The sequence below is a fragment of the Myotis brandtii genome, unplaced genomic scaffold (assembly GCF_000412655.1).
Source record: "Myotis brandtii unplaced genomic scaffold, ASM41265v1 scaffold920, whole genome shotgun sequence".
Lineage (NCBI taxonomy): Eukaryota > Metazoa > Chordata > Mammalia > Chiroptera > Vespertilionidae > Myotis > Myotis brandtii.
In genome coordinates this window covers 857,987-874,063 of record NW_005371792.1, presented here as the reverse complement: position 1 = coordinate 874,063, position 16,077 = coordinate 857,987, and the positions used below count along the sequence as shown (strand labels likewise).

The window sequence follows — 16,077 nt, the reverse complement described above, 5'->3', positions numbered from 1 at the left end:
TCGCTTTAAGCTGCCTGGCTGCCAGCCGCCATCTTGGCTGTCAGTTAATTAACATATCTCCCTGATTAGCCAATGGGAAGGGTAGCGGTCGTACGCCAATTACCATGTTTCTCTTTTATTAGTGTAGATTACAGTATAAATGAATTTAATTGGATTAGCTAACACTACATTTTAAAACATGAAAAAGCTGAGGTCTGCCCCACAGTCGAGTCCTAGAAATTAAGGCTAGGATCAGTATGTCATTTAGAATTGCTTTTGGTTGCCAGTGACAGAAAATTGATCTGATTGTTTAAATAAATAGCTATTTTTCCTCAAATGACCAGCTATCAGGCAAAAGTAATCACTGGCCTTGGTTTTGCTGTTCAAAAACGTCATCAAGACATTTCTAGTCTCCTGTTCCACCATCCTTGGTATATTAACTTTTTATCCTCATTCTTGATGCCTGCTGGTTATGAGGTGGCTTTTGCACTAGGATCTCTAGCTGGAAAAAAGCAGCAGAGTCTCCATCTTTTCATCCAAAAGATGAAGCTCCAGATGGTCACCCCCACCTTGTTACTTTGCTCACACATGGATTGCATGCCATTATAGGCAGAATAATGGGTCCCCAAAGATATTCACACTCTAAGCCTTGCAACCTGTGACTGTGCAGATATAATTAAGTCTGCAAAAATTTTCTAGGGGCACAGTGCAACCACACAATTTTGTTGTTGTTTTTTTGTGTGTGTGTTTTCTTTATTGATTAAGGTATTACATATGTGTCCTATCCCCCCATTGCCCCCCCCCAACCCCCCACTCATGCCCTCACAACCACACAATTTTTTAAGAGCAGAACATTTACTCGGGCTGGAGCAAGAGAGCTCAAGCAGAGGGATTCCAGGTGTGAAGGATTCAGCACACCGTTATGCAAAGCCCATGTGCAAGGACTGGAGAAAGGCTTCTGTGAGCTAGGGCAGCCTCCAGCTGACAGCCAGCAGGGAGATGGGGACCTCTGTCTTGCAACCACAAAGAACTGGGTCCTGCCAGCAACCTGAATAAGCTTGGAAGCAGATCCCTCCCAGAGCATCTTGATAAGAGCCAGGCCAGCCGACACCTTGATGCTGTCCTTATGAAACTCAAAGCTGAGAAACCACGCCAGCCAACCCAAGCCAGTGACCAACAGACTGTGAAATAAATGTGTGCTAATTTGTTACAGCAGCAATAGAAAACTATGACACATGCTTACTCTAGACCAGTCACTCGCTAAAGAGAGTGGAATTGCTGTGACTGCTTAGGACAGTCATGATTAATTCCATAGGTCTGGCTGAGGCCGATCCCTGAGATCAAAATACTTTGATAGCCTACATTCTATCTGCAGAAAAATGAAATTAGGGTTCTATTAGCAAGAAAAATGGGAGAATAGTTATTGGGTAGATAATTAACAGACTGTTTCATAAGGGGGTTGAACACTGCCTGTGTCTGAAATATCATAATTTGATCTCAAAACCTAAGAGAAGGGTTCTTTCTAGAAGGATGAGCACTCCCATAACTAACAAAGCATTCGAAGCGAGAATTCCAATAGCTACTATATTTCTACTTCAAGATTCGTCCACCAGGAAAGATCTGAAATGTTCCCAACAACCCTTAAAACTGTTATATTTTTACTCTGGTTTCAAAGTGTGATACTTTGCACTGCAGTTTCAAATTCAATTCCTACACTCATGAGGTTTCTAATTTCCCTTCCCCTTCTCAACCCAGATCATGTTGCTTTTGGCTACCTTCTGTTTTTTTCCCCACTTGCCTCCAGCAGCAAGTGTACTAATTTTGCTTTTTTTCCTATTTATAGTTTAAAAATAAAACATTTTGATTTCTCAGTTTTTTCTCTCCACTTACTATTTTGCTACTTATTTTATCCTTCTTGGGTAAATGAAAACTAGTATTAGATTTCCTTTCCAAACTTTTGTCTTCTCTGCTGCTTCCCTGGATTGTTGAGCTTCTTGAAACTAGCAGGAATGCATTATGTAAAACCATCTGATGTTCACTGTAACATTTCAAGATTCAATGTATTATTCATGCTTTGGTGATAAAAATTCAGTTAAAAATTTGCAGTTTTACTAGCCATATGGTAAAAGTAGTCCCATGCAGTAATTAGAGGCAAAGTAACCGAATGTGTATATGAAAAAGAAAAGGGGCCAGCCTTATAATTTGTAATACAAAATATTAAAAACTCTGCTTGAAGATTGTGTTTTGGTCAGTTCCAAAACAAGATTTAGCTGTAAATCATTAACCCCACCCCCCCAAAATGGTTTATTCATTCTTGAGGCTGAAGATCTGCTTACTTCACAATAATTTTTTTCTGCAACATACTTTCAAGTAGAAGTGAATAAAGAGATAGACAGCTCAGGACACAGGTAAATCTTTGGGGTGGCCAGAGGGGTGGGATTTGTGGATTTTTAAAGATTATGATGAAATAGAACAATTAAAAAAATGTTTTCTTTAACTCTACAAGAAAAAAAATCTATTAAAAATTTATAAACAATTCATTAAGCCCTGGCCAGTGTGGCTCAGTTGATTGGATCGTCATCTGGTACACCGAAAGTTCATGGGTTCAATTTCTGGTCAGGGCACACACCCAGCTTTGCTCCTGTGTTGGGGTGCGTGCAGTAAGCAACCAATCAATGTTTCTCACATGGATGTCTCTCTCTCTCTCTCTCTCTCTCTCTCTCTCTCTCTCTCTGTCTCTCTCTCTCCCTTCCCCCACCCCCACCCCTTCTCTCTGAAAATTGATGAAAGCATATGAGGATTAAAAAAAAAAGTCTGCCCTAACCTGTTTGGCTCAGTGGATAGAGCGTCGGCCTGCGAACTGCAGGGTCCCCGGTTCAATTCCAGTCAAGGGCATGTACCTTGGTTTCGGGCACATCCCCGGTGGGGGGTGTGCAGAAGGCAGCTGATTGATGTTTCTCTCTCATCGATGTTTCTAACTCTCTATCCCTCTCCCTTCCTCTCTGTAAAAAAATCAATGAAATATATTTTTAAAAAAATTCTAACTACTTTGATGGCTTCATACTGTCTTTAATCTCTTAAAGATCCCAAAATGCAAAGAAACAGTGTGGTGATGGCAGGCAGGAGACAGATGGGAGGAGGTGGAAGAGGGAATAGAGGGAGTAAATGGTGATGGGAAAAATTAAATTAAAAAAACCCCACAAAGATATTTGCCCAAAGTGGCAACCTGCTAACTATTCAGGATGCCAATTCTTATTTCATATCTTCATGATCTTTTCTAATTTGGGGAGTTAGATCTGATTAGATGGTCTTAGCTTTTACTTACATTATGGCTAACTAAGACCTCATTCTAGGAGCATCAATTTTGCCATTTTCTATTGGTCATTTGTACTTGAATTATTATCTTTATTCATCTTCACTGTAGGAAATTTAGAATTTTCTAACCTACTCATCCTTTTTGCAAAAATAGTTTTTGATTATATAAGCATTTACCAGACACAAAAATCATGGCTCACTTGAAGCAAAGGAGGGAGGATGCCAGAGGCAGTTCCCCTGCCTACGCACTCCCACTCCACTCTTCTTTTAGAATCCTCTCCAAGTCTGTGGCATGTGACAATCAGACATGCAGACTTAACGAGCCTCGAGTACACTAAATGTGAGTGGAGATTAATTCCAACATATTTTTTCCTGGATGCCCAAGCTGTGCATGCTGCACATAAGAACACCAGCCAGAATGGCACCTGATTTTTAAAAAATCACTTCGGAGCAGATATTCCTATCTTTTGTCAGATTGGCAAAAAATATATGTTTTGGTGCGCTGCAGAATTTTAATAATTAGTTTATGTGTGCCATGAGATGCAAAGGTTGAAAATCGCTGGCTTAGGACACTAAGCAGTTAAAAGGAAGTTATACACCTAGAATTTACTCTTCAACATCTCTAGGAAACCTGTTGACATTCTCAGGATGAGGAATTAATAATTAATTAGCATCGATTATGAAACTCTTCATGAAATTTAACACACCATAATGGAAATAGATAGCTCTGAAAAATCATTTGAAACAAGAAACTTGGTGAAGTTGAATTATTGAGGTGGTGATGAAGGTAGACCATGATCTCAAGTTAAAAACTATTTTCCATGTCTATCAAAATAATTGGTTGGATTTCTGAGTCTCTGACAGATTCCTTATGTCATCCCTTCATTACAAATTCCTCCTCAGTTTTAAATGCTCTTTCAGTTCAGTGAGTACGAATGTTACTGTGACGGTGGCTTTGTGTACATTGATTCTGATCTAACCCAAGGAGACTGGGGAGCGGGGAGGCAATTAGACAAGCCTTGCCTGAGAATTCAGAAAACAAAAAGTGTTAGGGATAAGCTGATAAGAAATGGGGGGGTCTAGGACCTAAAGAAATACAGTAGCTCACAGGCACATTCCTTTCAATGTAGCAGGCACCTTGGACCAGCAGGTGGCAGCAGTGGAAGCAAGAACTTCCAGCAAAAGACATCCTGGGCAAGTACCAATACTAGGACATTAGAATCCTGCCTCAAGAGCTCTGAATCACCAGAGGCAGCCAGCTGATGTGGAAGCCCTTGCAGTGGTTCTCAACCTTCCTAATGCCGCGACCCTTTAATACAGTTCCTCATGTTGTGGTGACCCCCAACCATAAAATTATTTTCGTTGCTACCTCATAACTGTAATTTTGCTACTGTTATGAATCGTAATGTAAATATCTGATATGCAGGATGTATTTTCATTGTTCGTGACCCACAGGTTGAGAACTGCTGCTAGAGGGTACCACCTCACTGAAGTCATTCCAGGCTTCTCCCAATCAGAGTCCAAACAGGAGTCTAAAACCAAAATCAAGGGTGAGGAGTGCCGAGCAGAGGTTACCAAGCCTTGGTAACAAAGGATCACTCGGAAGTCAGTCCAGTTTACACCAAGAAAAATTAACTAGAAATTACAGGATCCAAAGCACTGCAATAGGACACAGAGTGTTGAACAGGCTTTAAAGGAGCCACAAGTCACTGAGCAAATAAATTGAGTGGGAACAAAAAATGTTGACACAGTGGCCAAAGATCTAAGCTGGGTCCCTGGTTCTGCCAACTAATAAAGTAGTTGTGGGGAGGCCCCCTAAGGGGACTGGGGTCTAGGCTAGGATGTGTTTTGACAATGGGAGCCATCATGTATTGGGGGCAGTCCTTGGGCCACACTGAAGGTGTTTAGGAGAGCAGCTAAAATGGAAGGGTGTCGGTCACCAACACCCTTTTCATTAGCTGTTAACATGAACACAGTGATGAAGACTGAAACCAGGGTGTCAATTAGTTAGATAAAAGTAGGCCAATGATTGGTTTCCCCAATATATTAAAGAGATGGTTGGAGGGGAGGAATCAGACCTCATCCCCACAAGGAGAGGTATTACAGGAAGAAGTTCGCTGCTAGGACAGTGCTTGCATTCTTGGCTGTGCCATTTTAAAAAGTAAGGCTTGGTCTCAAGATCTAAGACTCCATCAGACGCACAGCACAGGCTCGGACAGCGCCTGCTCGGTCCAACACAGTCCTCATCCTCTCAGGACCCAGCTCGTACTCTCCTGGTCAGATCAGGTTTGGAACAAGTGTTTGGCAGAGATTGTCCCAAGTTAAGGGATGGCAGGCAGGCAACATCAGAGTTCCCCACAGCCAGGTACCCTGATTTTTTTTTTCTGACACAAATGGCACAGTCTGATATGAAGGAATTCCTAAAGGATTTGGGTTTCAGGCTTTGATCACCATGCTCTAAGCCTGTGGGCCATAGAAACCATGGTGAGAACACTCCTTGCTCCCAAAACTCTGAGCGGGAGACTGAGAATATGGAATGTTGGTCTCCACACTCAAAGGCCAGACCATGGAAGAGGCAGCATTACGGAAAGCCCAGTGCTAATGTATATCAGGTTAGCATCAGGCTATGCCACGCCAAATAAGCTCTAGCACGTGTGATGGACAGAAGTGCCTGCAGGTGATCGAGGCTACAGCCAATCAATAGTCCTATCACTGAACAGTTAGTCAAGATTGATAAAACACTCAGCCCTACTGGGGCATGAAAAGTGCAACCCCTATCCCTCTAAATAAGGTGGTTTCCATACCAAGCACTGGTCAGGAAGTCAGAGCTGCAGGCCATGTGTAGGTGCTGGGGGCGAAAACATAAAGCAGCACTACCAGGCCTTTAATATGGAACTGAGGCATCCCACCCTCGGTGTACCGGGGGATACAGCTGGGAAGTTCTCATACTGCCATAATCGACAGTAAATAGCTGGGGGTGGCACCTCTCTGTTGTGATGCACTTCACTTTCCACTGGAAAAAGACTTCTAGCCTGGAATTAAAAAATGGTTTACTGCTTCTCTCTCACACCACCACTGTTTTCCTCCATGCAGATTTGTCGGGACCTCACAAGCATCGCACCTACTGTCCGGCTCACGGAACCAGGCAGCCCTCCCTCGGGCGGATCTCTCAGCAGAGGGGCCTGGCTCCACCAGCAGGCTCCGGCCTTTCCCTGCCCGGGAGCCTGGGCCACTCAATATTCCGGACGACAGAGATCGATTCCAGGGCCCACAGAGGAAACCCACCAGCTGAGGAGGAGATGAGCATGTGGGGGGGGGGGGGGGGGGGAAGGATATAGCTGGGAAGTTCTCATACTGCCACAATCAACAGTAAATAGCTGCGGGTGGCACCTCTCTGCTGTGACTGGAAAAAGACTTCTAGCCTGGAATTAAAAAATGGTTTACTGCTTCTCTCTCACACCACCACTGTTTTCCTCCATGCAGATTTGTCGGGGCTTGTCCATCAATGCTGTTGTGGGGGCCTTACACAGCTGGTTGCTTACCCCTTAAGTCGAATGGTCTTCATCTTGATTTTCATGTGATCAATAGAAGAGATCATGACTACTCTCACACCACCACTGTTTTCCTCCATGCAGATTTGTTGGGGCTTGTCCATCGATGCTGTTGCGGGGGCCTTACACAACCGGTTGCTTACCCCTTAAGTCGATTTTCATGTGATCAATAGAAGAGATCATGACTGGGTTCTAGGCTCTAGAAAACTAGTAAAAGGTAAGTCCACACCAAATAACTAAACAGGACTCCTGTAACTCCTCCACACATGTCAAACTATCAGTGAGGTGGGCCACACAGTATGACATATTCCACATACTAGGTCTTCAAGAGCGGGCCCTCCTCAAGGCCTCAGAGCAACATTCTCCTCCAGCAGCTCCTGGTCTAGGTGCCACAGAGCCACAGCAGTACCAGCGTGCAGTCAGGGCCTAGGAGGTGCAGGAAGGTTGTTAGTTCACTCATGTTCCCATTTGCAAGTCAGGTTGTCAAAAACAACTCTCCAGCCCGGCTGGTGTGGCTCAGGGTAGAGCGTACACCAAGGGTGGGATGGCTCATTTCCATATTAAAGGCCTGGTAGTGCTGCTTTATGTTGTCACAGTTTGATTCCCAGTCAGGGCACATGCTCAGGTTGCAGGCTCATCCCTGGTAGGGGGAGTGCAGGCGGCAGCCAATCAATGATTATCTCTCATCAATGATGTTTCTATCTCTCTTTCCCTCTGCCTTCCTCTCTGAATTCAATAAAAACATATGGAGAAGAAAGAAAGAAAGAAAAAAACACAATAACTCTCCAACCCAACTCCTTAGTGGACAGAAAGGCCTGAAAGAGACCTATGCACTCAGGTAAGGACAGAATATATTCAGTCTATCTGATGGCAGCCAAGACCAGAAATCACCAGAAAGAGTCATGACCTCTTCAGTCTGTGTGAACCCAAAGGGAAGGTGCAAAACTACACATAAAACCAACCCACCACTGTTGCCAGAAAACAGTACACCCAGGAAGCAGAACAAGTCAGGTTGTCAAAAACAACTCTCCAGCCCGGCCGGTGTGGCTCAGGGTAGAGCATCCACCTATGGACCAGGAGGTCACAGTTCGATTCCCAGTCAGGGCACATGCCCAGGTTGCAGGCTCGATCCCTCGTAGGGGGAGTTCAGGAGGCAGCCAATCAATGATTCTCTCTCATCAATGATGTTTCTATCTCTCTTTCCCTCTGCCTTCCTCTCTGAATTCAATAAAAACATATTGAGGAAAAAAAACACACACAATAACTCTCCAACCCAACTCCTTCGTGGACAGAAAGGCCTGAAAGAGACATATGCACTCAGGTAAGGACAGAATATATTCAGTGTATCTGATGGCAGCCAAGACCAGAAGCGATTCATAACAGTAGCAACATGACAGTTATGAAGTAGCAACGAAAATAATTTTATGGTTGGGTCACAACATGAGGAACTGTATTTAAAGGGCCAGAAGGTTGAGAACCACTGTCATAGACTAACCCTGAGCCTGAGAGGCAGAAAGGAGGTCTGTGGGGGCTTTAAATTCTTTCTGGGGGGCAGCTGGCGCGGGTTTGATCCTACAGATGAGAAGTCAAGGGACTCCAGATGAGCTCAAAAGATTCCCACTGTTGGAAAAAAAACAAACAAAAAACCTCAGGAACAGACCCTCCACCAGGAGGTAAAAGGCCTCAGTCACCAGAGTTTAAGGGCAGGAGAAGAACTCACAGAAGCAAAGCATGGTCTCACTTCTCAGGGAAGGCAAGTTCCCACGACGGGCTCAGAAGCAGTGGGCAGAAAGCACTTCCGAAGAGCTCATAGACTAACCCGGAGACTGAGAGGCAGAAAGGAGGCCTGTGGGGGCTTTACATTCTTTCTGGGGGGCAGCTGGCTCAGGTTTGATCCTACAGATGAGAAGTCAAGGGACTCCAGGTGTGCTCACAAGGTTCCCACTGTTGGAAAAAAAAAACCCTCGGGAACAGACCCGTGGGGCCTGATGTATACCACTCCCACAGTGGCCAGTTAGGTCCCACCTCCTAGTCTCTTTCAACTGGTCAACTTTTACATTGTTAATTCAGCTTTTCCTAATTAGGCCATAAACTCTTTGAAGCCCATACTTTTTAAAATATATATATTTTTTATTGATTTTTTTACTGAGAGGAAGGAAGAGGGATAGAGAGTTAGAAACCCTAATTAGGCCATAAACTCTTTGAAGCCCATACTTTTGTATGTGTACTATAGCAACCAGGATCAAGTACTGCACATAAATCGTGCCAATACGTATATATTTGTTGATTTATTCTGTTCCCTGGTTAAAGGCATGGCCCTACAGAGAAGACACTACACGGGATAGAGGCAAGGGGTGTTTCCTTCTTGTCACCTCTCTGCACCTCAATCGCTTCTCTGTAAAATAAGGCAGTGGGACCAAAATGTTGATTCTTAAATTGTGTTTCTTTGAGCCTTGGGGTTTCTTAGAGATTCCTCAAATAGTCCCGATGCACTGTGGGAGTAGGGAGAGGAGAGGGACACTGGTCCATGACCGCTTTGTTGAGAGCGATGTTTCTCTCTCTCTCTCTTTCATCTCTTCCTTCCTCCCTTCCTCCCTCCCTATTCCTCTCTCTCTAAAATAAATAAAAACCTATTTTAAAAAATAAATAAATTACCTGATTCAATTATTCCAAAACTCCCTTTCATTCTCACATGACATGATTTTGAAATTCCATTTTTACTGCTTTTCCCACATAATATATATATATTTTTTTAACTTTTTTTACTTTTCAATTACAGTTGACATTCAATATTTGCTTCAGGCATAAAACAGTGGTTAGACGTTGATTTTGTAATTCCATTGACATTTACGTGGGACAAGTAGTAGTCCCTCCTAGTTTAAAAACTGGGTGACCCTTGCCCTCACCAGCCTCTGGTGGCATCTCACACTTTGGCAAAGAGGAAATAAGGATAGCTATGTTGTTTGTGTCTAACTGCATACCTCTTTGGAACTTCTCAGCTCAGTCATGTCAAATGTGTCGTCTTCTCCCTTTCCTCCAGTTTTCTATGAACCTGCTTGTTGGGAGAGCCACCTGGGACACCCCTCCTCCCCTCAGCTTGGATACATCCCTGGGTTGTTTTTGGCTTTCCCCCCCATAGCACTCTCACTTCATACTTCTTACCATTCCTTCTTCACCTGGTATAATGTTTGGCTCCCCACCGCACCCCTCCCCCGGGCCTATTATACCTGAGGTTTCTTTCCCAAGAACCTGTGCATGATGTCTTTAGACCAATGACCTAAGCCAGTGGTAGGCAAACTCATTAGTCAACAGAGCCAAATATCAACAGTACAACGATTGAAATTTCTTTTGAGAGCCAAATTTTTTAAACTTAAACCATATAGGTAGGTACATTGTTATGAACTTAATTAGGGTCCTCCTAAGGCTTAGGAAGAGCCACAGTCAAGGGGCCAAAGAGCCACATGTGGCTCGCGAGCTGCAGTTTGCCGACCACGGACCTAAGCAATGGAGAAGGAGAAGTGATGGAGAAGAAGAAAGGGAAAAGAAAAGATAAAAGGAGAGAGGGAGAGCAAGAGGATGAAAGAGGAGGGAGGTGTGTCTGGTCTTGGCGTATGGTGATATCCACTGCTCTTCCCCTTCTCTAAAATACATCACAGTTGCCACCATGCATGGGGCTGCTTTTGACTAACAATCTAGTAAAAAAACAAACAAACAAACAAAAAACAATAAAACGTGCACTCTATTCCTTCTCACCAAATAGCAGTCAATTACTATGACTATGAGGCACAGTGTTCTATAGTAGCTCAAATGTGGGCCCTGCAGCCCAACTGCCTGGAATCGTGAGAGCTTTGTGACCGTCATTTCTAGCTTGGTGACCTTGGCCTCTCCCTCTCAGGTCTCTCATCTTTAAAGTGGAGATGATAACAGAATCCACCGTCAGGGCTGTTAGGAGGAAGAAATGAGATAATGCAAGTAAAGTGTTCGGCATCAGGCCTGGCACAGAGTAAGGCTCTGTAAATGTTGGCTGCTATTCTTTAAAATGTTTTGCCTTAAGAGCTTTGCCCCATCACTAGCTGCTACATCATGTTCCTTTGTAAATGAATTGGCCCAGTCCCTTGTGGTCCTACCAAGCCGACCACAGACGGATACATGTGCATGGCAAGCACTCTCTCTGTGGAGTGGTTAGTAAGTACTCATGCTGTTGTGCTAGTAAAGCACTAGGTTCACTTAGGCAAAGATGGGGAATAACCACAACGTAGTCTATTCACAATAGGCCTGTTTAGAAGGTTCAGACGAAAGCAACATACAAATTTTATTATTTTATTGCGAGCGTATAATAAAATATGAAACAAATGAGCTACTGTTGACGTTCTTTAGAACTTGGCTTATTCCTGTGTGGTTCTTAATCAGCTGTGTTTATCAGAATCACCTGGGAGAATTTCAAAACCCCTGAGGATTCTGAGTCACTAGTCCTAGGTGATGTTCTGGCATGTTTATTTGGAAAATGGTTACCCAAGTGATTCTTATGCAAAACTACTGTTCCAGGTATTCTTCCTATTCCCTGAAAATCAGGTTCAATTAGAATGTAAAGACCATGCAAAATTTTGATGGCACTCTTCATATAACTAGCAAATGAAAAAAGGGGGATTTTGAAAGAGGACCAGAAATTTCTTAGCATATTCTTTTTTTTTTTTAACCTCACCTGAGGATATTTTTTCCATTGATTTCTAGAGAGAGTGGAAGGGAGGAGGAGAGAGAGAAAACAAACAAAACATTGACGTGAGAGAGACACATAGATTGGCTACTTCCCACATTCCTACCAGGGCTGGGGAACCTGCAATCAAGGTACATGCCCTTAACCAGGCATCGGACCCTTCAGTCCACGGGCCGACATGCTAACCACTGAGCCAAACCGACAGGGCATCTTTCCATATTCTTCACTTGCAGAAGAAAAAGTCTTTAGTTCATGCTCATAACATAATCACAACATTATAAATTAAATTCCACTAGGATTGAGCTACCAGCAACTAGTGGGTTTTTCTGCCATTTTAATGAGAAACAAAAACAAAAAGAATATTTGTGGATAATTTCGCGACTCACGCTCTTCCCCTGAAGCTGACTCTACGTTGGGATGTTGAAAGCATGATGGCGTTGCTGTGGGAATTTTTCTTTTCCTCTTGAATGCTTTTCCCCTACTTTCTTATTTTAGGGTACTTGTCTGCGTCAATAGATGAGGCATCCCAGTCACTCAGCCCTTAAATCTAGAGACGAGACCAGAACAGGAAAAATATAATTGAATCCTGTTCTATTTAACTTTTTAGTTTCATAAAAGTGTAGATGTTATAAATAAAAGGACACTATTTCACCTTCTTGTGGCTTCTGAGCCTCAAAAGTTCTCCCAGGTGTTATCAGCTGCCCCTCTACCTTTAATATTTGTTGATAATTCTGCCATCCATCACAGCTCCTTCTACACTCACTCTAAGGCAGCGGTTCTCAACCTGGGGGTCGAACGACCCTTTCACAGGGGTCGCCTAAGACCATCGGAAAACACATATATAATTACATATTGTTTTTGTGATTAATCACTATGCTTTAATTATGTTCAATTTGTAACAATGAAAATACATCCTGCATATCAGATATTTACATTACGATTCATAACAGTAGCAAAATTGCAGTTATGAAGTAGCAACGAAAATAATTTTATGGTTGGGGGTCACCACAACATGAGGAACTGTATTAAAGGGTCTCGGCATTAGGAAAGTTGAGAACCACTGCTCTAAGGAAAAACTGGCTGATGTGATCTAGCAAATAAAAAGGGCCTTTGAAAGAGGACTTTGTCCTCTCACACATTCAAACACAATTTCTCATCTCCTTTATGCCCAAGTCCAAAGAAATCGAAGTTAGAGACTTGTGAGAGCCCCCAGGTCCTTTCCGTTGAATTAATGTGTAAAGTGCTTACGACAGTGCCTGATACACAGTGAGAGCAATGCGGAGGTATGTTATTTTTTATCATTTTTTTATGATCTTCAGTTGTTCTTATTATTATCCTTGAGCCACAATTAATTTTTAGGACCTAAATATGTGGAATCTCCCCTAGAAATGTGTCTTGTTGTAGTGAAGGAAGTTAATGGATTGTGAATATAGAAATAATGTTTTTGAGTTTCCAAGATGCTTCATAGAAGACGTGCCCTTTCTACAGTAACAAAAGAAAGAATAGGTACTTTAAGCTTGGCTGTTATGCAGACTTTCGGGAGCTGAAAAGTCAAACTTTCAAAGGCACATCACTGCAGGCTGTTCTTATAATGTAACGATGTAATACACTTAAACACGTGGTGCATGAAATGTAAAGCAACAGACTTTGACATGACCTGCATACCTGTACTGGGTGAGTGACAGGGCACTCTACTGACAAGTCACTGTGCCAAGAGGAGACATACCTGTCGGTGGAATATTTTCATTGTGTGTGGGAGGCTTCTGGGCATACTAAAGAAAAATATATCCCAGACACTCTCTCTAGTGGGATCCCATCAGAAATCTGTGCATCTCTCTAGTGCATCACTTACTCTCTTGCATTAAATTTACTTGTTCCTGTGACCTTTTCTGCTAATAGACTGTGAGCTTTTTGAGGTCAGGCTCCACATTATTTTCCTTTATAACACCACAGCCCCCTCAGTAAGCGCTGAATAAAGACAATGTTACAATGATCTTAATCTTTTTTTAGTTTTCATATTAAATTAGTAGGAGAAATGTCTCCATATATGTTCTCAGCAGTCTTTGATACTGCCAGTTAACATATTTTCGGGGTGGGGGGGGGTGGAGGAAGAGGAACCTGACATATCATCTGAAATACAATTTGACAATGAGAGTAAATATTTGAAATGTGGATAGTCTCAGAAAATTCTGGACAGATGAATGCTTACCCATGTTACTCATTCAACATCCTTTCCTCCCCTCCATCTATCCACCCATCCATCTACTTACCTATCCACTCATAAATCTATTCATCTTACTTATTAAAAATACACTACCAACTCACCCTTCCAAAATAGGGGTGGGGGGACGTGTTTGCTTTTGATTTATTAAGATAAATGCATAGCCTCTGGGATTACTTTTTTTTCCTAGTGATAACTATCCCTTTTTCTAGGCATGGAGACTTCTATCCCCAGTAGATTAGAAAAAAAAGAAAAGACTTCTTTGCTTTGCTGGCCACAGCCCTCTCACTGCATCCTCCAAGTCAAGGCCAGAAGTGATGGGGAGACGAATGTCGTTGAGTGTGGCCTGAACTCCCGGACGTTGACTTCTTCAAGCCTGGCCACCAGAGCCAGGAGTTCTAGTTCTCCACAGTCTCCGATGCTGCCAGTCAGCAATGGCAGGACATTCCACCTAAAACCATGTCGAGGGTGGTTTCAACCTCAGGATCACCCACAATTTAAACACTGAATACACCTGAGCTTCCCATATCCAATTACTGAGGTCAAAAAAGTTGGGTGGGTTGAGGGAACTTGACATGGAGCCATGTCTAACCTGGCACCATTCACAAAGCAAGTAGCATTCCCATTTAGTTTATGTATTTGAAGTCATATCTGGTGACTTCATTTTCAATAGATGCACTTTTTAATTTATTGTCCATGGCAGATATGTCTTGTTATAGGTATCTTGAATTGTCCTCAAACATATCAAAACAGGTAACTTGTCCTTCCAAAGTCTCACCAAAGCACTTCACGTCAATCTAAGTAACATAAGTTTCCAGGAAGAAATTATATAGCCTCTTAGTTTGGTTCACAGCCTGATTTTTATAGATTCATAGAAGCCTAAATTTTCTCTCATCTGCTAAACTTGACTGTTTTTCAAAACAGCCTTCAAAAATGTAAAATTTGCTCCTTAAAAATGTGTCTTCTGGTATAGTAGCTGCCACCCATTAAATGTCAGTGCCCCCACCCTTGAGACTGCTCATCAGGAAAGGCCATTGCAGGATGGGCCCATTAAAATTTCCAAGTAGGAGAATCATACACAGTGTCAGTCACAAAATATTTGAACTCTTACCTTGTTGTCTGACACCATTTTCTTGCTCTGGGATTGTAGCAGAATCACACTTGTTTTGGAGATTACTATGATACCTCAGGCTTAGCTGACAGGAATGGGACCCTGAGCACCAGAACTCACAGATGATTTTGGCCTGCATTGTCATGGGGGAATGATCTTCAAAACCAGGCACAGAGAAATCAGACTGGGTGATTGACATGGGAGGAGGAGGAGGCTTAATACAGATTTACTTCTATGTTGGAAACACACCTAGAGAAAAAGCCCACAATGTTTGTGACTATATGTTTGCACCTCCACCTAGAGATGAGTTCCTCAAGATTAAGGACAGTGTTTCGCCTATCTTTGTATCCCCAGTATCTAGCATAGTGCAGTATCTATACTAGTTGCTCAATAAATGATTATTAAATGAATTGCATTTTGGACCAGTCTAAGTTACTGCAAAGCCCTCTCTAGTTCACATTTTAGATCACTACCACAGCTGCATGTCTGAGTCTTAGTTTGCTTGGTTTGGTTTGGTTTGGTTCTCTAGCATGATGATTAACTCTTGTGTAATCCAGTCATAATTGTATCAACATAGATATTAATAGGCATATTGGATCAACCACTACTTGTTTTGTACACAGAACTCCATAAGCCACAAAATTCATTCTGTTGGAAACAGGGTGGCCTTGTATATTAATTTTTAAGCTTTACACAACAATTAAGCAAAATGAGACAAGGCCTAGTACTCTTTAGGCCTAGTTTCATTATAAAGCCAATTCGTATAGTAGGACTTTACATGTCCTACTACCAATTCTTCAAGCCACAACACCTAAGACCAGATTAAAAATAAATAAGTGGGCCATGACTTCTACCCCACCCACAGAATGACCTAGGCAGAAAATTCCTACGTGCTCATTGCTCAATTTAACCTTGCTAAAGAAAGAAACCTCTGGGTGGGGAAGTTTTTATTCAAATAAATTCCTAAGGATGAGGTTCAGTGAGAGATGTCTTGAGCAAGGCAGCATACCCATGTGTCTGGAAAAGACCCAAACCCTGTGTCACTTGTAATGGGCAATGAGGAATCCAGGTAGATGAGAGAGTACAGCATCTCCTAGGTCTGTCCTTCCTCCGCAGCTCCTCTGCTGTAATTGGGGCAGGATTTAGAGGGACAACTTCCTCTTCCGTGGATTGTCTGCTCAGTACT

General features: G+C 42.7%; 1 long non-coding RNA gene across 1 annotated transcript; it reads left to right on the top strand.

The window, feature by feature from the left end:
- Positions 1-2,358: 2,358 nt before the first annotated feature.
- LOC102255987 lies at positions 2,359-15,256 on the top strand. The gene is made up of 4 exons (XR_314675.2): positions 2,359-2,387; positions 6,930-7,062; positions 7,600-7,683; positions 13,993-15,256. It is a non-coding gene; the product is annotated as an uncharacterized LOC102255987 (long non-coding RNA).
- The last annotated feature ends 821 nt before the right edge of the window (positions 15,257-16,077 follow it).